This window comes from Hyla sarda, chromosome 1 (assembly GCF_029499605.1).
Source record: "Hyla sarda isolate aHylSar1 chromosome 1, aHylSar1.hap1, whole genome shotgun sequence".
Taxonomy (NCBI): domain Eukaryota; kingdom Metazoa; phylum Chordata; class Amphibia; order Anura; family Hylidae; genus Hyla; species Hyla sarda.
The window spans coordinates 588,006,107-588,027,509 of NC_079189.1; the positions used below are offsets into that span (position 1 = coordinate 588,006,107).

Here is a 21,403-nt window from a genome sequence, read left to right on the forward strand (position 1 = left end):
GGATACGACCTGGTTGCTACCGCCGCAGCAAGACCATCCCGCTTTGCGGCGGGCTCTGGTGAATACCAGTAGCAACCTAGAACCGGTCCACCGGTACGGTCCACGCCAATCCCTCGCTGACACAGAGGATCCACATCCAGCCTGCCGAATTCTAACAGTTCTATTGTTGTAGCTATTTTCTCTGTCACTTTATTCATGGTGTAGATTTGCGCCTAAATGAAGGTATTTGCGCCTAAACTTGCGCCAAATCGAAAAGACGCAATTTATGAATTCCAGACCAAAGTATGATTGTAACTGAAATCACAACTAACAAAGTGAAATCAGTGATTTTGTTCTAAACCATTTGGCGCAATTGTTTGTCGCAAAAAGTGACATAAAAGGAAATTTGAGACAAATCACAGTCAAAAAAACAGGGTAAAATCCTTCATACATACCCCCCAAAAATCTTTACTATATGCCCCTCAGGGTCGAAGGGCAATTGATAAATTTTGTGCAGGTACACATTTTCTGAAATGTCACTCTTCACATACACCAAAAAGCCATGCTAAGTCTAGGCTGGAGTATTTTTGCGACTTTTTGGTGGTTTTTGCGACAAATTTGCAACCAAGTCGCAATTGATAAATTCTTTACCCCTGCAAACTACCAACCTTAAAGGGGTACTCCACTGCCCCAGCGTCCGGAACATTTCGTTTCGAATGCTGGGTTGTGATGTCATGACCACGCCCCTCGTGACATCACGCCACACCCCCTCAATGCAAGTCTAGGGGAGCGTGCGAAACATTTAGTTCCAAATGCTGGGTGCTGGGGTTGTGATGTCATGACCACGCCCCTCGTGACATCACGCCACACCCCCTCAATGCAAGTATATGGGAGGGGGCGTGACGGCCGTCACACCCCCTCCCATAGACATGCATTGAGGGGGGCGTGGCGTGATGTCACGAGGGCCGTGTTCGTGACATCACAACCCCAGGACCTAGCATTCGGAACTAAATGTTTTGGACGCTCTGGCAGTGGAGTACCCCTTTAATAGCTGGTCTGCACACTTAAAAAAAAAGGTGTAAGCCAAAAAGTCGCAAAAAATAGCCGGAGACGCAGCTCTGTGCCAAATGGGCGACAACTATACACACACAAATAGTTTTGGGTAATTTATGAGGAGAGCAATGCATGTGAGCAATACATGGGTGAGGGAAGGAGAGATGGACTAAAGGGGCAAATATTATGTCGATACATGGATACATGGGCAGATCATTCTGCAAGAATTGTAGTTTTGCAACAGCTGGGGGCACCCTGGTCAGAAAACACTGGTCTTTTGCATGAAAGGGATCCCAGGTGCGTTTCAATGGATGGGGTGGCTGATATGTGGAAGGAAGAAAAGGGACCTCACACTTACAAACAAGGAATTATGGGACTTGTAGTTTGAGGGAACAAACTCCAACAGGAAATAGCCAGTTCACAAAAAGCCTCAGCGTTATGGTAATCTCACAACATAGCCATTTACCCCAAGACAAGCGCAGATCCTTCCTAAGCATGTCCATTACTGTCTGGCAGGTACTTACTAAAATCACCTTATGGTGGAGAACCCTTTTAACTCTTCTATCCTCCATGACAAAATGTAATGTATCCTTTGGTCTCATCCAGGATTGCTCTCCCTTGGTTATAGATTGATATATCATGAGCCCTGTAGGTCACCCTCTAAAAGTCATAGCATTGGAACAAAGAGGCATAAGCAGTTTGGGATGCATGTTACATAGTTGCGCATTCTTCCGGGGCAACATTTTACATAGAACCCCCCCAGATATACATTATAAAGATATCAGTAGACCTTACCGTTCTGCCTGCTTCTTCTCTCTGTGTAGGAGACCTGCATCACCTAAAAGTCCATGGTCTGTGTTTACTTTGGTTAATTTTACACCATCCACCTCCCCCCCATAGACCGCAGACAATTCTAAAGCCCATTGTCATGATTGGTTAACCCCTTCAGGAGGTGTTTTTTTTGCATACACAATTGTTTGGAAAGAAAGAGGTGGATTCAAAAGCCATGAGAAATATAAAGGATGGCCTTGTAAGCCCTTTCTCACATCTCGGAATTTCCGTGTCAGATGTTTCCAGGACGGATAAATTGGTAAATACCGTGGAAAAATATCTGTTGGGAAAAAAAACCCACATAGAAAACTACACAACACTCTTAGTAGATCAAGGCCAATGGGGGAGATTTATCAAAAGCAGAGCAAAGGAAAAGTTGTCCAGTTGCCCATAGCAACCAATCAGATCGCTTCTTTCATTTTGCAGAGGCCTTGATCAAAATGAAAGAAGCGATCTGATTGGTTGCTATGGGCAACTGGGCAACTTTTCCTCTGGACAGGTTTTGATAAATCTCCCCCTATGTGTATATTGTGAATTGCTAGAGATAAAAGGCATCTGATTGAATGCAGGAGTGTCGAGTGTATTGAAGTCTGCCATTATATGGAGTAGTAACCTGCGTGCGCCATTTCAGTGGCATCCTTTTGCGTCAGTTTTTTATCCATTTGTATCCTCTATTGTCTGTTTTTATTTTTGTCTAGCTACTTCTTGGTTGCGCACACCTCTTCTGAGCATGCTCAGAAGTAATAACGGATCAAAAACAGATAGGAAAAAATGGATGCAAGCAGATGACATTACAGGCTCATCCGTTTCCCATTGACTTCAATGTTGAATTTAATATATCTGTTTCTCTTTTTTTTTTTTTTTTTTGACAGGGAAAAAAATACTACATGCCACGTCTTTTTTTCCTGTAAAAAAAAAAAAACAGAACAGACAATGCCATTGACATCAACGGTGTCCATTTACGACCGTTTGCAAAAGGCTCGAACGGATTTAAGAATGGGCATGAAATAATGGAGACAGACGGCCATGTGAACAGGCCCTTACCAGGAGTGCCATGTGATGCTCCTAGGGTGCATTCACACCACGATTTAATCCTACGGCTGCCAAATTCAAAACTGTATCTGGTTTTGTGACCGGACCTAAAACCATGGAATACTACAGATTTAGTAAACATTAGCCGACCGGAGTCACCATCTGACTCCGGTCGGCTCATTTAAATTTATGAGAAGTTGCTCGGGTCCGGTGGGGATATGGAAGCAGTTTTAAAATATCCCCGCTGGATCCAGCAGCCATAGGATTAAAGGGGTTCTCCACCATAAGGTGATTTTAGTATGTAGCTGCTGTAGCTGCTGGATATGCTTAGGAAGGATCTGCACTTGTCTTGGGGCTAAATGGCTATGTTGTGCGATTACCATAACACTGTGGCTAGCTTTTTGTGAACTAGTATTTCCTGTCTGACTTCTTTTTTTTTTACTACAAATTCCAAAATGTCATCTTCCTCCCTTCCACACATCAGCCACCCCACCAATTGAAACATAAATGAGCTGCATCCATTCAAAAGACCTGTGATTTTCAATCAGGGTGCCTACAGCTGTTGCATTAGTTGCAGATTGATCTCTCTCCCACCAAGATATCGCTCCACCCATTGAAGCAGACAGGCTCCCTGTCATCAGCTGACTAGTGAGTCAGGTCTCTGCCGCATTGCAAGCTGGGAAAAATCTGAGACAACAGTAATTTTGTCTGCTGTTAAAAATAAATATTGGGGTGAAAATCACAGAAGAATTGTGAAAAAACAGTCACACACAGGCACTATATTATGAACTACACTAACTTTACATCCCCTGTAGCATAGTCAAATAAAAAAAAATCCTGGAATATGCCTTTAAAACATGGTGTGAATGCACCCTTACTGAGGCAGCATTTACCTGACAGGCCATATCCTGCACTGGGACACCACATTCTGTCTTCTTTATTCCAGTACAAGACCTAGCACCATTTTGCCTATAGTGGTTCTCGAGGCAGGTCAGACTGTAGGGTGGGAGAGGGCGAGAGTGCCAGGCAGCAGAAAACATATGTTGCCCAATTATGTAGCACCCCCTGGGCCTGTTGCAATATTGTACTATAGGCAGTGTCTCACCTGTCCTACCCCTCACCCCAGCTCTGCATACTTAAACGTGTTCACAGATGTGGCAAAAACAACAAGTAAACCTATAAATTATTTAGAGAAAAACGTTTTCAGCCCAGACAATTGTAAATCTTCCCTTTTTTGCGTTCTGCTCGGTCACATTCTGCTGACCAGATCCTACAGGAAGGACATAACTTTCCTTATCTTCACTGTTTACTTGACAATGAATATTCCCCAGACTGAATTCTTGTCTAATGTCCTTTTTACTGATCAACAGGACTTCAAAACAGTTCCCGTAAATGTGGAGAAACATTGGGGACATGCCAAGATCTCTAAACTGGGATTTCCTCCTGTTTCACAGACCAACACCGAATGTCTATTACATAAGCGCCCTCACCGGACTGTGTGGACACCGCAGCGTTCAACTGAGCTTTACCCGCTCCCAATGATAATAAAAATAGCAAAAAATACAATGATAATGTGGTGTCCCGTCAGATAAGAACCATTTGGCCCATCTAGTCTGCCCAATAATCTGAATCCTATCAATAGTCCCTCGGCATCCGGTGGTTCCATCATAGTTGCTTCAATTGAAACCCAAGTCTTATGATAATAATTATGCCACCATTATTTTAGTTGATTAAGTATTTACTGCCTTGTGGTACACAACAAGATTCGGGTAGTATGTGAAGTATGTGGAGATGTTAATGCTATCAACACATCATCTGCGAATAAGCCAATTTTGTGATCTATACCTCCAATCCTGACTCCTGAAATTTTACTTGATGTGCGTATATATTCCGCGAAAGGTTCCATTAATAAAGTAAATAACAAAGGGGAGAGGGGACAACCTTGTCTGGTTCCCTTGTAGATTTTAAATGACTTAGAAAGGGCCCCTGCACTAAAGACTCTTGCAGATGGCTCTGAATACAATGCCATAGCAGACTTAAAGGAGTAGTCCAGTGGTGAAATACGTATCCCCTATCCTAAGGATACGGGATAAGTTTGAGATCGCGGGGGGTCCGACCGCTGGGGCCCCCTGCGATCTCTCTGTACGGGGGCCAGGCTCTCCGGCCAGATATCGGGTGTCGACCCCCGCACGAAGCGGCGGCCGACACGCCCCCTCAATACATCTCAATGGCAGAGCCGGAGATTGCCGAAGGCAGCGCTTCGGCTCTGCCATAGAGTTGTATTGAGGGGGCGTGTCGGCCACCGCTTCGTGCGGAGGTCGACACGCCCCCTTCCCGCGGGCTGTCGGGGCTCCGTACAGGAGATCGCAGGGGGCCACAGCGGTCGGACCCCCCGCGATCTCAAACTTATCCCCTATCCTTAGGATAGGGGATAAGTTGTTCACCACTGGACTACTCCTTTAATAAATTCCGGGGGAAGATGATATTTACGCAAGACTGCTTCCAGATATCCCTAATGCACTCGGTCGAATGCCTTCTCTGTTTCCAAAGGTAGGAGCAGAGAAGGCATTCGACCGAGCTTCGCATTTGCAATAACATCCAAAAACTGCCTGGTTCCATCTGATGTTTGTCGCCCTTTAACAAACCCAACTTGGTCAGGGTGGATCATGGTAGGAAGCACCTCTACTAATCGCAAGGCCAAAACCTTAGCATGTATTTTAAAGGGGTACTCCAGCCATGAGACATCTTCTCCCCTATCCAAAGGACCCCACCTGTTTGAGCTGCACGCCGTGGTACCAGCTCACAAACAGCCCCAACCACGGGGCCGGAGTATCGTGACGTCACCCCCCGCCCCCGCTATGTACGTCTATGGGAGGGGGCGTGACTGCCGTCACGCCCCCTCCCATAGACTTGCATAGCGGGGGTGACATCACACGGGGGCAGAGTTGTGATGTCACGATACTCCGGCCCCGTGGTCGCCGCCCGGCTGTTTGTGAGCTGGCACCACAGCGTGCAGCTCAAACAGGTGGTTGGCGAATACAAGATTGCAGGGGTCCCCAGTTGGGGGACCCCCGTGGTGAGACATCTTATCCCCTATCCTTTGGATAGGGGATAAGATGTCTCAGGACCGGAGTACCCCTTTAAGGTCAGTATTTAATAAGGAGATTGGTCTAAAATTAATTGGGATTGTGGGGGGTTTCCTGGGTTTGGGAATGGTGATAACAATTGCCTGCAACATTTCTGCGAGCATACTTCCCAAATCTTGAACTTCTCTAAATAGTTTGGTAAATTGAGGGGAAATTATCTCATTATGGACTCTACATAAATGATTAAAGGGGTTATCCAGGAAAAAACTTTTTTTTATATATCAACTGGCTCCAGAAAAGTTAAACAGATTTGTAAATTACTTCTATTAAAAAATCTTAATCCTTTCAGTACTTATGAGCTGCTGAAGTTGAGTTGTTGTTTTCTGTCTTAGTTCTCTCTGATGACACGTGTCTCGGGAACTGTCCAGTTTAGAAGCAAATCCCCATAGCAAACCTCTTCTACTCTGTGCAATTCCCAAGACAAGCAGAGATGTCAGCAGAGAGCACTGTTGCCAGACAGAAAACAACAACTCAACTTCAGCAGCTGATAATTATTGAAAGGATTAAGATTTTTTTTTATAGAAGTAATTTACAAATCTGTTTAACTTTCTGGAGCTAGTTGATATATAAAGAAAAGTTTTTTTTACTCCTTTAACCCCTTAAGGACTCAGCCCATTTGGACCTTAAGGACTCAGACAATTTTATTTTTACGCTTTCATTTTTTCCTCCTCCCCTTCAAAAAATCTTAACTCTTTTATATTTTCATCAACAGACTAGTATGAGGGCTTGTTTTTTGCGCGACCAGTTGTCCGTTGTAATGCCATCACTCACTTTACCATAAAATGTATGGCGCAACCAAAAACATACTATTTGTGTGGGGAAATTAAAAAGAAAACTGCAATTTTGCAAATTTTGGAAGGTTAAATGTATATAAAATAATTTTTTGTACACTTTTTGGGGGTAAAATAGGGAAAATGGGACAATTTACATTTTTATTGTTTTTCACATTTTTTTAACTTTATTTTTTAACTTTTATTTTTACACTCTTATAGTCCCCATAGGGGACTATTTATAGCAACCATTCAATTGCTAATGCTGTTCAGTGCTATGTATAGGACACAGCACTGATTAGCATTATCGGTCATCTTCTTGTACCGCCGAGCGCTCCGGGTCCCTGCTCCTCCCCGGAGCGCTCGCGGCGTCTCTCTCTCTGCAGCGCCCCGGTCAGACCCGCTGACCGGGAGCGCTGCACTGACACTGCCGGCGGGGATGCGATTCGCATAGCGGGACGCGCCCGCTCGCGAATCACATCCCAAGTCACTCACCTGTCCCGGCCCCCGGCTGTCATGTCCTGGCGCGCGCGGCTCCGCTCCTTAGGGCGCGCGCGCGCCAGCTCTCTAAGATTTAAAGGGCCAGTGCACCAATGATTGGTGCCTGGCCCAATCAGCCTAATTAGCTCCCACCTGCTCCCTGGCTATATTACCTCACTTCCCCTGCACTTCCCTTGACGGATCTTGTTGCCATTGTGCCAGTGAAAGCGTTTCCTTGTGTTTTCCTAGCCTGTGTTCCAGATCTCCTGCTATCCTTATTGACTACGAACCTTGCCGCCTGCCCTGACCTTCTGCTACGTCTGACCTTGCCTCTGCCTAGTCCTTCTGTCCCACGCCTTCTCAGCAGTCAGCGAGGTTGAGCCGTTGCCGGTGGATACGACCTGGTTGCTACCGCCGCAGCAAGACCATCCTGCTTTGCGGCGGTCTCTGGTAAAAACCAGTAGCAACTTAGAACCGGTCCACCGACACGGTCCACGCCAATCCCTCTCTGGCACAGAGGATCCACATCTAGCCTGCCGAATTGTGACACTTCTGCTCTGGTCTGCGGGAAGGCAGATCAGAGCAGAAGACTCCCGGAAGACAGCGGAGGCAGGAGAGGGGACCTCAGTCTGCCGTGCAGGATGATCGGATCGCCGCGGCAGCGCTGCGGGCGATGCCGTCATCCTGTTAAGTGTCTGCATTGATCACGGCATCTGAGGGGTAAATGGTGGACATCCGCAGGATCGCGGGTGTCCGCCATTACGGGCGGGTCCCTGGCTGCGATCCACAGCCGGGACCTGCCGCGCATGATGCCGGCATCGCTCCGATGCCCGCGGTTATGCTCAGGACGTAAATGTACGTCCTGGTGCGTTAAGTACCACATCACCAGGACGTACATTTATGTCCTGCGCCGTTAAGGGGTTAATGAGACTGTCGGGGCCGGGAGCTTTCCCAGTCTTCGGGGTATTAATAACTTGCGATACTTCTGCCTCTGAGATTGGTCTATTGGATTGATTGTGGGTTTGTACTGGTGAGAGGGTTTTTGTTGAAATTCCAGCTAGGAAAGATTCAATTGCTAATGCTGTAGGGTGATTGGTCTGAGTGTCATTTGGTATATTTTATGGTGTTGAGTAATATGCTGAAAAAGCATCTGCTATAGCTTGAGGGTTATAACGTCTGGATCCATCTGGATTTTCTAAATAAGCAATTGTAGCTTTGACTTCTTTAGCTTTAATTTGTCGTGCTAATTATCCCCCGGCCAGGGATAACTTTTAGCCTTGGGATGATCCATTGCTCCACAGGGTAGGAAGGATTAACCTTGATGGATTATTCTATGCTTATTGAGGGCAATCCTGGACATTTAACCTCCATTGTTCAAACATTATCCAAAGTACACACCATCAATGTTTAACGCTTTTTAAGGGTGCGTTCACACTGAGTAATTCAAGAGGAATTTACTCGAGTAATTTATCTTGAATTCCCCGCTTAGAAATAATTATACATCTGCTTTTCCATTGACTTCAATGTATTTTACTCTACACTGCATAAATTCCACTTGCGGAATTTGTGCGGAGATTCTGCATGCAAAAAAAAAAAATAATTAAATAGGGAAATTCCAATTGGTGGTTGTAGTCCAGCAAAAAAAAAAAAAACTCAATTTCCTCCTATATTCCGCACGGAAAATCTGTGTGGATATTTCGTGTTAATTCTGCATGATTTTCATGCAAAATCCACGCAAATTTCACACAAAAAAACCCATCAATTATGTGGCTGAATTTTTACGCGAGGATTCTTCTCCTATTCCTCAGTGTGAACGCACCCTTAAAGGGGTACTCCGTTGGGGAAAAAATTTCTTTAAATCATCTAGTGCCAGAAAGTTAAACAGATTTGTATATAACTTCTATTTAAAAAATCTTAACCCTTACAGTACTTATCAGCTGCTATATGCTCCAGAAGGAGTTGATTGTTCCTTTCACTCTGACCACAGTGCTCTCTGCTGCCACCTCTGTACGTGTCATAAACTGTCCCATGCAGGAAAGGTTTGTCATGGGAATTTGCTTCTACTCTGGACAGTTTCTGACACAGACAGAGGTGTCAGCAGAGAGCACTGTGGTCAGTGTGGAAAGAACTACACAACTTCTTGTGGAATTCCAACTCCTCACTCCAATAAACAAAGGGGATCCATGTCCACTGCCCACCATAAAAAAGTACTTGACAAAGAAGCTGGTTCGGCTTTGTAACGTGTTGTACATTCTTTATACTAGTAGTGCATCCTCAATTTTTATGGTGGGCAGAGCACGTGGATCCTCTTTGTTTGGTGGAGTGAGGAGTTGGAATTCTATGTACTACACCCTTGGAGTGTGTTGGTGGAAGTAGCTGCAGCCTCATGCTGGTCTTTGTACATGTTGTGCCGGAATTGGCACAACATTCCCAGGTGAGTGAGTGCTTGGCTCACCTACCACTAGTTTCCTATACTGGGAGGATTCACACAAGGAAGCGCCTTTTGCTTTTGTCTATTTCAACTTCCTGTGGAGCATACAGCAGCTGATAAGTACTGGAAGGATTAACCTTTTTTTTCAATAGAAGTAATTTATAAATCTGTTTAACTTTCTGGCACCAGATGATTTGAAAATATTTGTTTTCCACTGGAGTGTCCCTTCAGGGGCGGACTGACTGGCCGGTCCAATCAGACATCTTCTGTGGGCCCGGCCGGGCACAGGGCCCGCCGCTGCCACCGCTCCTGGGTCCTCAGCAGACAGTGCTGCCTTCTCCTGTATGTGCGGTACATGCACATACAGGAGAAGGCGTCCCCTCTGTGTGAGCCACATCTGCGACTTACACAGAGGAGACGTGACCTCCGCCCCCACACAGTGCAGGCGCCGATGATGTCACTCATCGGCGCCTGCACTGTGGAGGAAGGAAGACGTTGCCCCTTGCTGTGCTCCAGAGAAAATCGCTGCGTGGGACACACACGTGAGCATCTTTTTTTTTTTTTTTTTTACCTGGGAAGGGGGAGGGGGAAAACTCTGCTGCCTACACCTACTGGGAGGGAACTTTAACTCTGCTGCCTACACCTACTGGGGGGGGGGGACTTTAACTCTGCTGCCTACACCTACTGGGGGGACTTTAACTCTGCTGCCTACACCTAAAGGAGGGCGGACTCTAACTCTGCTGCCTACACCTACTGGGGGGGACTCTTACTCTGCTGTCTACACCTACTGGGGGGGGGGGAATCTAACTCTGCTGCCTACAACTACTGGGGGGGGGGGACTTTAGCTCTGCTGTCTACACCCACTTAGGGGGGGGGGGACGGCTCTAACTCTGCTGCCTACACTTACTGGGGGGGTCTCTAACTCTGCTGCCTACAACTACTGGAGGGGGGGAACTTTAACTCTGCTGTCTATACCTACTGGGGGGACCTCTAACTCTGCTGCCTACACCTACTGGGGGGACTCTAACTCTGCTGTCTACCCCTACTGGGGGTGGGGACTCTAACTCTGCTGTTTACACATACTGGGGGGGGCTCTAACTCTGCTGCCAACACCTACTGGGGGGGGGGACTTTATCTCTGCTGTCTACACCCACTGGGGGGGGGGACTCTAGCTCTGCTGTCTACACCTACTGGGGGGAACTCTAACTCTGCTGCCTACACCTAAAGGAGGGTGGACTCTAACTCTGCTGACTACACCTACTGGGGGGGACTTTTACTCTGCTGTCTACACCTACTGGGGGGGGGGACTCTAACTCTTCTGCCTACAACTACTGGGGGGAGGGAAACTTTAGCTCTGCTGTCTACACCCACTTTTGGGGGGGGGGGGGACTCTAACTCTGCTGCCTACACTTACTGGGGGGTCTCTAACTCTGCTGCCTACAACTACTGGAGGGGGGGGGCTTTAACTCTGCTGTCTATACCTACTGGGAGGACCTCTAACTCTGCTGCCTACACCTACTGGGGGGACTCTAACTCTGCTGTCTACACCTACTGGGGGGGGGGGACTCTAACTCTGCTGTTTACACATACTGGGGGGGGGGGCTCTAACTCTGCTGTCTACACCTACTGGGGGGGTGGGGACTTTATCTCTGTTGTCTACACCCACTGGGGGGGACTCTAGCTCTGCTGTCTACACCTACTGGTGGGGGGGGGACTCTAACTCTGCTGTCTACACCTACTGGGGGGGGGAAACTCTAACTCTGCTGTCTACACCTACTGGGGGAAACTCTAACTCTACTGTCTACACCTACTGGGGAGGGGGACTCTAACTATGCTGTGTACAACTACTGGGGGGGACGACTCTAACTCTGCTGCCTATACCTGCAGGGGGGGGGGACTTTACCTTTGCTGTCTACACCTACTGGGGGGGGGACCTCTAACTCTGCTGCCTACACCTACTGGGTGGGGGACTCTAACTCTGCTGCCTACACCTACAGGGGGGGGGGGAACTCTAACTCTGCTGCCTACACCTACTGGGGGGGGGACTCTTACTCTGATGTCTACACCTACTGGGGGGGACTCTAACTCTGCTGCCTACACCTACTGGGGGGGGGACTTTAACTCTGCTGTCTACACCCACTGGGGGGGACTCTAACTCTGCTGCCTACACCTACTCGGGGGGGGGGGGGGGGACTCTAACTCTGCTGTCTACACCTACTGGGGGGGGACTCTAACTCTGCTGTCTACACCTACTGGGGGGAAACTCTAACTCTGCTGTCTACACCTACTGGGGGAAACTCTAACTCTACTGTCTACACCTACTGGGGGAAACTCTAACTCTACTGTCTACACCTACTGGGGAGGGGGACTCTAACTACGCTGTGTACAACTACTGGGGGGGGACTCTAACTCTGCTGCCTATACCTGCAGGAGGGGGGGACTCTACCTTTGCTGTCTACACCTACTGGGGGGGGACCTCTAACTCTGCTGCCTACACCTACTGGGTGGGGGACTCTAACTCTGCTGCCTACACCTACGGGGGGGGGGAGACTCTAACTCTGCTGCCTACACCTACTGGGGGGGGACTCTTACTCTGATGTCTACACCTACTGGGGGGGACTCTAACTCTGCTGCCTACACCTACTGGGGGGGGGACTTTAACTCTGCTGTCTACACCTACTTGGGGGGGGGGGACTCTAACTCTGCTGTCTACACCTATTGGGGGGGGGACTCTAACTCTGCTGTCTACACATATGGGGGGGCTCTTACTCTGCTTTGTACACCTACTGGGGGGGGAACTCTACCTCTGCTGTCTACACCTACTGGGGGGAACTCTAACTCCGCTGTCTACACCTACTGGGGGACTCTAGCTCTGCTGTCTACACCTACTGGGGGGGACCTCTAACTCTGCTGCTTACACCTATGGGGGGGGGGGACTCTAACTCTGCTGCCTACACCTACAGTGGGGGAAGAATCTAACTCTGCTGTCTACACCTACTTGGGGGGGGGGGACTCTAACTCTGCTGCCTACACCTACTGGGGGGGACTCTAACTCTGCCGCCTACACCTACTGGGGGGGGATTTAACTCTGCTGTCTACACTCACTGGGGGGGACTCTAACTCTGCTGCCTTCACCTACTGGGGTGGGGGTTCTAACTCTGCTGTCTACACCCACTGGGGGAGGGGGGAACACCCTAACTCTGTTTCCTATACCTACTGGGGGGACGAATCTAACTCTGCTGCTTATACCCACTATGGGGGAACTTTGCTTCCTACACCTGCTATGGGGGAACTCTGCTGTCTAAAGTTAATGTGAGGGTCTATCTACTATGTTCCTGCCTAGCTAATATGGGGACAAAACACTAAACTAATAGGAGGGCTACCTACTAACTACATAGGGGGTTTTCATAATGCTCCTCCTGAGACTAAACTCTGGATCCACCACTGGGTGGAGGGGTGCTCGCTACCTACTTGACTAACTCCCTGGCTTACTAACTTTGTACCTGGATGCCTAACTACAGAATGTAGGTGGAGAACAGCACTGGACCCATCCACTGTGCCCGTGGTCACCTGGACTGCCAATCCAGCAAACAACCATAGAGAGATGCAAAGGCCACAGCAACAGTCTAGAGGCTCCGGTCAGTAAAATATAGCTGAAGTTTATTGGTTAAAAAAGCGACGTTTGGCTCTGCTTGATAAAGGCTCATATGGAGCCGAAATGTCGCTTTTCTTAGACAATAAACTTCAGCTCAAATCACTGACTGGAGCCTCTAGACTGTTGCTGTGGCCTTTGCATCTCTCTATGGATGCCTAACTAGTTACCTACATACCTGGCTATCTAACTACCTACATACCTGGCTGCCTAACTACCTACCTACATATCTTGCTACCTACCTACATACAAACTATTTACCTGGCTACCTACCTACCTGCCCTTTTACTGTGCAGGAAACCAAGGAGGGCTTTATAACAGTTAGGGCTTGTAGATGAAAAAATTGTGTGTGTGTGGGGGGGGGGGGGGGGGGGGGGCACTGGAAAAATGCAGAGTCTAACATGTTTTTCTTGCAGATGTTAAGAGATGGACATGGCGGTCTGATATGGACAGAGAAGAAAAGGAAAGAGGACGCCACTGATCAGAAAGATGTAATTGTGAGTTCCTAGATGTAACTATAATCACTTATATGGTATACAGATCCTGTGTACAGCTGATATCTACCGCTGTATGCTCCTGTATATAATCATTTATATTGTATAAAGCTCCTGTATAGTATACTGGTCTGTGCATAGTGGTTTTATTCAGTACAGTATGGTGGTAGTATCCGGTTATTGTGTGGTGGTATATATTTACTCCTTGTATACCAGTATTATTGGTCATGGGAAATTATTTTACCTACCTTAAAGTGTTTCTTATATATAAAATTTGTTTATTTTGTGTGTAGGGCTGGTGAAGGGATTTGGGTAGAATAGGGGCCGAAGTGTGACCAGCAGCAGAGCATCGCAGGGGGCCTTACTTTTTTTGGTCCGGGGGCCTTGAGTGTTGTCAGTCCACCCCTGTATCCCTTTAATGTTATTGCATCCCAGTCATTAGCATGCAGATATTTTAAAGTTTTTACATAAGAATCTTAGTCAAGTCACCAAGGAAAATATAACTAATGTAAGTTAATAGAAAGTTCAGGTAGACTATAAAGCAAAAGGAGCTCATTGGGAATTACGGATCAGGCTTCTCCTGCGACTGTGAATGGCGCCGTATACTAATGTATTCATTATTATGTCAGGAACACCTTTCCACTCTATAGAAATTTCTGAAAAATGAATTAGAAAAGGTTATTAACGTTTAGTTGTTCCATTCTATCATGTCGGAATTGTGGCCCTCACACATATCGCTTCATTGTTCTCATGTCTCCTAGCAACCGTATCCTCTGCCTATTCAATAGCAGCGCAAGGCCGCGACTCCATACTTCACCATACAAATGTATTTTAAAAGCTGAACATATTTATCTATGACAAAAAGTTATGTATGCCAAATATTTCCCTGTGCTGTACAATACAGGGAAATGTAGCATACATCATTATGTATTATTAAATTCATTTCTTTTCCATAACTTTTTTAAATTACATTTTGCTACATAAACTCAACATTTATAATTTGTTTATATTCAATTTAAATTATCACTGTCGATCCGAAAACGTTTTACATGTTGTTACTGATGAACATTTAAGACCATTTGTAATATGGCCATTTAATAAAAATGTTGAATACTTAATAAAGAAAACAGCGTCTGAAAATCCCACCATTAGGAGTCCCCATACCTACTGGAAAACTAACTAGTCCTGCAGCAGCATTAGCTTGTCCATGAGTCATAGACAAGAGATGACTCATAGACAAGGCTGCATGAGCCGACAGACCAATCACCTCCCACCACCACAAGGAGGGACACGCCCCCTCCCACCACACACCAATCACCTAACACTGTGAGCTAATTAGGATTATTTGTATAATAAACATAGAAGCATAAAAATTGCATGTAAATGGTCACGATTTGGTACTGAGTAACATATTAAAAAAATTTTTGTGGGATCTGACAGGTACACTTTAATATAGTTTACATAGTCTGATCCTTTCTGTTTTCCGTAGTTTACTTGATCGCTATTCTGTGTAGACTTAGGCAAAATAAGCAGAGTCATCTCAAAGTCATCTCAGTCATTAGAATGAAGATTGGGCAATTACTGTGATGCCCTGTGTGATCTGACACTTTTCTATCATAGCCAGCAAGAACTTTTATAGCAATATGTGCTGAAGTAGCTTTTATGTTGAATTTGCCGAAACAATGGAGCCTTCACTCCCCGTATGCATCACTGACCTGTTGACAGTTCCTGATTGTTCCCATGGACCACTTTTGGTAGATACTAACCACTGCATACCAGGAACACAGCACCAGACCAGAAATTTTAGATGCTCTGACCCATCACAGTTTGGCTCTTGTCAAAGTCCTTCAGATCCTTATGTTGTCCAATTTAACTGTTTGCAATAAATGAATAGTGCCCAGAAATATTAAAATTAGGGTTAATTAGCTTATGTATATGTGGTGGCCCAGTACAAGAGTTATACCCCTGTACCCTTGCTGCCCTGTCAGGAAGCCTCCCTGCAGTGTCCCCTGGGCCCCTGACACCTGTCCCATTAGGTATATATATTTTCTGCTATGTGTACACTGTAAACTATATATCGAAGTGTTATTTCTTTAAGAAATGTTAACATGTGATCACCAGTCCCCCCCCCCCCCCCATATAAGCTCTCTCTCTTATGCTCTTGAGTTCCAGTTAAGTCTTTGCTGAGGTCCAGTGCAGACAAGTCCTGGAGTGTGTCTGGAGTCCATTGGAGCCTCAAGTCTGTCCTGCAGCCACAAGCCTTCAAGTCTACAGGTAAGCTACAGTCACAGCTAAGTCAGTCTCAAGTCAAGTCAGTCACTGTCATCTATCAGGTCAAGTCAGGCACAAAATTTGTCCAAATCTACTGTAAGTCCCAGCAAGCCCTTAAGGTCTCTGAAGTCACTGGTCACCTCCTTGGGTCCTGGCTACACTGTATAGACTTTACCATCTGTCACTCAGTAAAGCTACCGTTGTCCATAACTTGGTGTTGGAGTCATTATTGCCCCAGTGCCTAGCCCAGAATCCAGCGGTGTACCTTCAGGGGTGGTATTGAGGATAAACCAAGCCCTGGCATCACAAATACAAGGGGTTAATGCAGGGGCGGACAAATCACATGTGCAGCATGTTCAGCTGCACATGGGCCCGCCACTACACATGGGCCCTCAGGCACTGGCCAAGGGCCCCCTTGAGAGAGAGGTGCAGCTGGTGAGGATCCAGGACAGTTGTCCCGATCCCCACTCAGACAAGCGCTATTTTTTTTTTTACAATCCCTGCGCTGCTCCGGTATCATTAGGGAGACAGGCAGTAGCGCAGGGATGAAGGTATCTGATTCATGGCTCCGCCCCCAGCACAGGAAGAGGAAGGAGGTGGAGAGCTGACCGGCCTCCCAGGAGCACAGCGGCTGTGAGGGGAAGTTATGTCCCCTGTCCTGCCTCTCTTCTCACTAGCAGTATAACCTGGGGCTGGGGGGTATCAGCCCAGTGGGGTCACTTTCCCTGCTCCGGTGTCCACAGGTCACCTACAGGTCACATTTTGAAAAATCACGGTAAAACTGCACCATTTTTGCCGCAATTTTTCAAAAAATTGTTCTTGTAATGTGACCTGTAGGTGACCTGTGGACCCCGGAGGAGGGAAAGTGACCCCTGTGGGGCCACAACATGTGGACACACTGCTTGTTTAATTATCATTAATCCATTAAGGCAGTGTTTCCCAACCAGGGAGCCTCCAGCTGTTGCAAAACTACAACTTCCGGACAGCTAAAGACTGTCCGGGCATGCTGGGAGTTGTAGTTTTGCAACAGCTGGAGGCACACTGGTTGGTAAACACTGAGATAGATAGATTGACTGGGCATAGATCAATCTATCTATCTCATATTCATCTCATATCTATCTGTCTATCTATCTCATATCTATCTATCTTTCTATCTATCTATATCCATCTCATATCTATCTATTTATCTATCTCATATTCATCTCATATCTATCTGTCTATCTATCTCATATCTATCTATCTTTCTATCTATCTATATCCATCTCATATCTATCTATCTATTTATCTATCTATCTCATATCTATCTATCTTTCTATCTATCTATATCCATCTCATATCTATCTATCTATTTATCTATCTATCTAATATCTATCTATCTATTTCATATCTATCTATCTCATATCTATCTATCTATCTTATATCTATCTATCTCATATCTATCTATTTATCTTATATCTATCTCATATCTATCTCATATCTATCTATCTATCTCATATCTATCTATCTCATATCTATCTATCTCATATCTATCTATCTATCTCATCTATCTATCTCATATCTATCTATCTCATATCTATCTATCTATCTATCTATCTATCTCATATCTATCTATCTATCTATCTATCTCATATCTATCTATCTCTCATATCTATGCATCTATCTATCTCTATCTATCTATCTCATATCTATCTATCTCATATTTATCTCCTACCTGAACAATTGATGTATGGGGGGGGGGGGGGAGGGGGCCTATGCTGCACAGGGGCCCTATGCTGTCTGTGTCCGCCCCTGGGTGAATGCCATCTTCCCCTAGGGTAATTCCATCTGCCCCACATCACACACCCACTACGACATATAAATATATCAGGGGGCAGCACAGAGAATCTCCTAATACCTATTTATACCCAGGACTGTATCAATAACAAGGGGGCATCCTCTACGTCTAGAGGAAAGACGGTTTTTACACCAGCACAGACAGGGGTTCTTTACTGTAAAAGCAGTGAGACTATGGAACTCTCTCTTGGAGGAAGTGGTCATGGTAAACTAAATAAAAGAGACCTAATTTACTGTGTAAGCAGCCTTATTAGCCGATTTTAGGTGACAGATACGCTTTAACAGTAACTTCATCCAAAATGAAATCACAGTCTCATAAGTCTTTAGGCTGGTGGTAGTGCATGGGTTAACCTGTTAGTGGGAAATCTCTGGCTGCTACTTGTAGAGAACTAGATCTCTTCATACTAAGGCTCCTTTCACACTATGAATTTCTCCGTTTACAAACTTCCGCCACACCTTTCGTCACTACAGCTGCAAAACCCCTGACGCCCGTGACTAAATTGCATTGCAGCCTATGGGGTTTTGTAACTGCCCGTTTGCACCCGTATATGGCCGTAATTCATTACGGGCGTTATACAGTGACGGGACATCGTGCATGCAGTAATTTTTCCGCCACGATGTCCCGTCACTGTATAACGCCCGTAATGAATTACGGCCATATACGGGTGCAAACGGGCAGTTACAAAACCCCATAGGCTGCAATGCGATTTAGTCACGGCCGTCAGGGGTTTTGTAACGGCCGGGTTTTGCAGCTGTAGTGACGGAACATGTGACGGAAGTTTGTAAACGGAGAAATTCATAGTGTGAAAGGAGCCTAACCTGGCAGTGACCCTACCCATTATAGTTGCCAGTTTCCTGTAGATGGTGCCAGCCTGGCGTACTTGTACATGTTTAACCTTAATCGTGCTGCTTCTGTCTTCTGGCTTCCAGTCAATTTTTAGCTTATTTAACTCTGAACTGGTTATTTAATCTGCAAACACTATGAGCAAACACAATACTGCAATGTTTCCCAACAACATGCATACCCGAAGGAACCTGAGAAAGAAACTGAGGCCTCATTTACAAGGTGGAAAGTAATCGGGGATGATTCTCTCCCCATCTGTGTCTATGAGAGCAGGAGAGCCCTATAGACTTACAATACATTAGGAGTCCATTCTGGTCACGCATCTCATAGCCGGAAGAGAATGCGTTATGTGGGGACCACTCCCGGCTCATTCTCCTGATCATTTTGGGTCTGAACACTCAGACCCCGGCCAATAGTTACTTATAATATGTCTCTACATAGCGACCAATTCTTTTCTGAAGTAGATTTAAAGGGCTACTCTGCCCTTATACATCTTATCCCCTATCCAAAGCCTGTGTACTAGTAAATGGCTGCTCGATTTACAAAGGGACACGCCTTTAAATCACTTATCATTTATCCTCTTGATGGTTCATATATTGTAATCTTGAAATAACCCTACTTCTATCGCTTATATGGCACACGCCTGATGACATCATTTCAATTTGTCGTTCATTTTAAAAACCTATGTGGTATCCCGGTGCAGGACCTGGTCCTGTCCCTTGTCTAAAGTCCCCGTAGCTAGAGTCTCTCCATGTCTATAGGGCTCTCCTGTAGGGCTTAACCCTAGTCGTCTTAAGTAAGGTGTGTACATATTAATTTAATGTATAGGAAATATATGTATAGGATCTTAGTGGTCACGTGATACACAGCTGTAATGTACAAAATGCTTAAGGACCTTTGGAGGTCATGTGATGTACCCAGAGTTCACTGGGTTCATAACTTACAGGTTTTCTGACCAATGAGCTTTGTCCAGCCCCTTATTATATAAAGGGCTGTAGCCACTAAATTCTCTCTCTTGTTCCTGCACTACAGAAGCACAAGAATCTCAGCAGAGATCACAATTCATCTAGGCCCAAAGCCTAAGAATCTGCAGCAACTAAACGTGAGTTGCTCAAACTACTGAATCCTGTGGGACTACTATCAGTTCAAATATTCTAAAATATTAGCACCATGGCTAGCATCAAAAGCTCATTGCTTCCAAGTCCCAGCAAACCTGTGAGGAACCTGTATCCCGGTTCACTGTTATGTTCAATACCGTTGCATAAAATCTTCAAGGAAAGTTTCTTCAGTTTACTTCATAAAATCTGCTGTGGACATTCTGTTATTTCTCCCTGCTGTTTGTGGGACGGTTGGCAGCAGGAACATTACTATTGAGGAAACCGCACCCTGGCGTCACGACATTTAAGGGTTAATACCATCAGAGTCTACACTATTACCGCAACACCCTAGACACCAACACCCTAGACACCATTACCATTCCACATAGCCCACAGCCTGATGCTAGAAGAGTTTTTTTTTTTTTTTCCCCCAGCCAATTCCAATAGTATAAAATCCTGTGGAGAATGGAAGTAGTGGAGCCTAAACCCACGAGCCCCATGAGAGCACCGCTAATACATTCAATCCAGCGTTTCATGGCCTCTATTGAAACTCATTGGGGGGAATTCATTAAGGGATTGACACAGGATTTTTGGTGTATATTTGTTGCAAAAAAGTCGCACGTGCGACTTTTGTGCGACTTTTAGTGGTATGCCGGCCTGCGCGATTTCTCACAATCCAGCTGTTTTACGCGAGATCTGTGTTTTGCTTACCTTTAGGCAGAGATTTACTAACTGCGACTTTTGTGGTGTTTGAGGTGGTGTTACAAAGTGGTGTTCTGAAGTTATTTCTTGGTTTTTGCTTATGTATACTTAAAAAGTGTTTTTGCTTATGTAAGCCAAATTTATCAACCCCCCCCCCCCCCCCCCCCTGTGATAGTATGATAAATGTGTCACACATAAGAAACACTTAAGGAGGAAGTCATCAAGCTGTGCATACGTACACGACTTACGTACACGACTTACGTACACTGTTTTCCATGGTGTAAGGGGGAGATTTATCAAAACTTGTGCAGAGGAAGAGCGGTGCAGTTGCCCATAGCAACTAATCAGCTCGCTTCTTTCATTTTTAAAGAGGCCTGTGAAAAATGAAAGAAGCGATCTGATTGGTTGCTATGGGCAACTGCACTACTTTTCCTCTACACAGGTTTTGATAAATCTCCCCCTGAGTGTTTCTTACATGTGACACATTTATCATTTGGTTGATAAATTTGGCATATACTTTTTTAGCAAAAACCAAGAAATGACTTCAGAACACCACTTTGTAACACCACCTTTTCTCCTCTGTGACTTTTCTGCTCTAAAGCCGCATTTGTGACAAAAATGTGTGATATATATGTATTTATTTGATTTTTTTTAACCATTTTTCCCCCTAAATGTACTAACCCTTTTTTTTTGTATGTTCTTTTTTCTCATTTCAGTTCCATGTATGCAAAGGACTACTTCGGACTAGGGTGACCAGCATTTTTTTTGTTTAATATTAATAAAATGGT

General features: G+C 45.6%; 1 protein-coding gene across 2 annotated transcripts in view; it reads right to left on the bottom strand.

Annotated features, from left to right (window-relative positions):
• Positions 1-20,967, bottom strand: part of LOC130295278 (complement component C6-like) — an 87,302-nt gene extending 66,335 nt beyond the window's left edge. Inside the window, exon 1 of one of the 2 annotated variants that reach the window (XM_056545889.1) lies at positions 20,881-20,967. The gene's annotated coding sequence lies outside the window, so the exon portion shown is untranslated. Of the gene's footprint in view, positions 1-1,827; positions 2,196-20,880 lie in introns of those variants that run through there. The other variant, XM_056545881.1, reaches the window with a different exon arrangement.
• Positions 20,968-21,403: the final 436 nt, after the last annotated feature.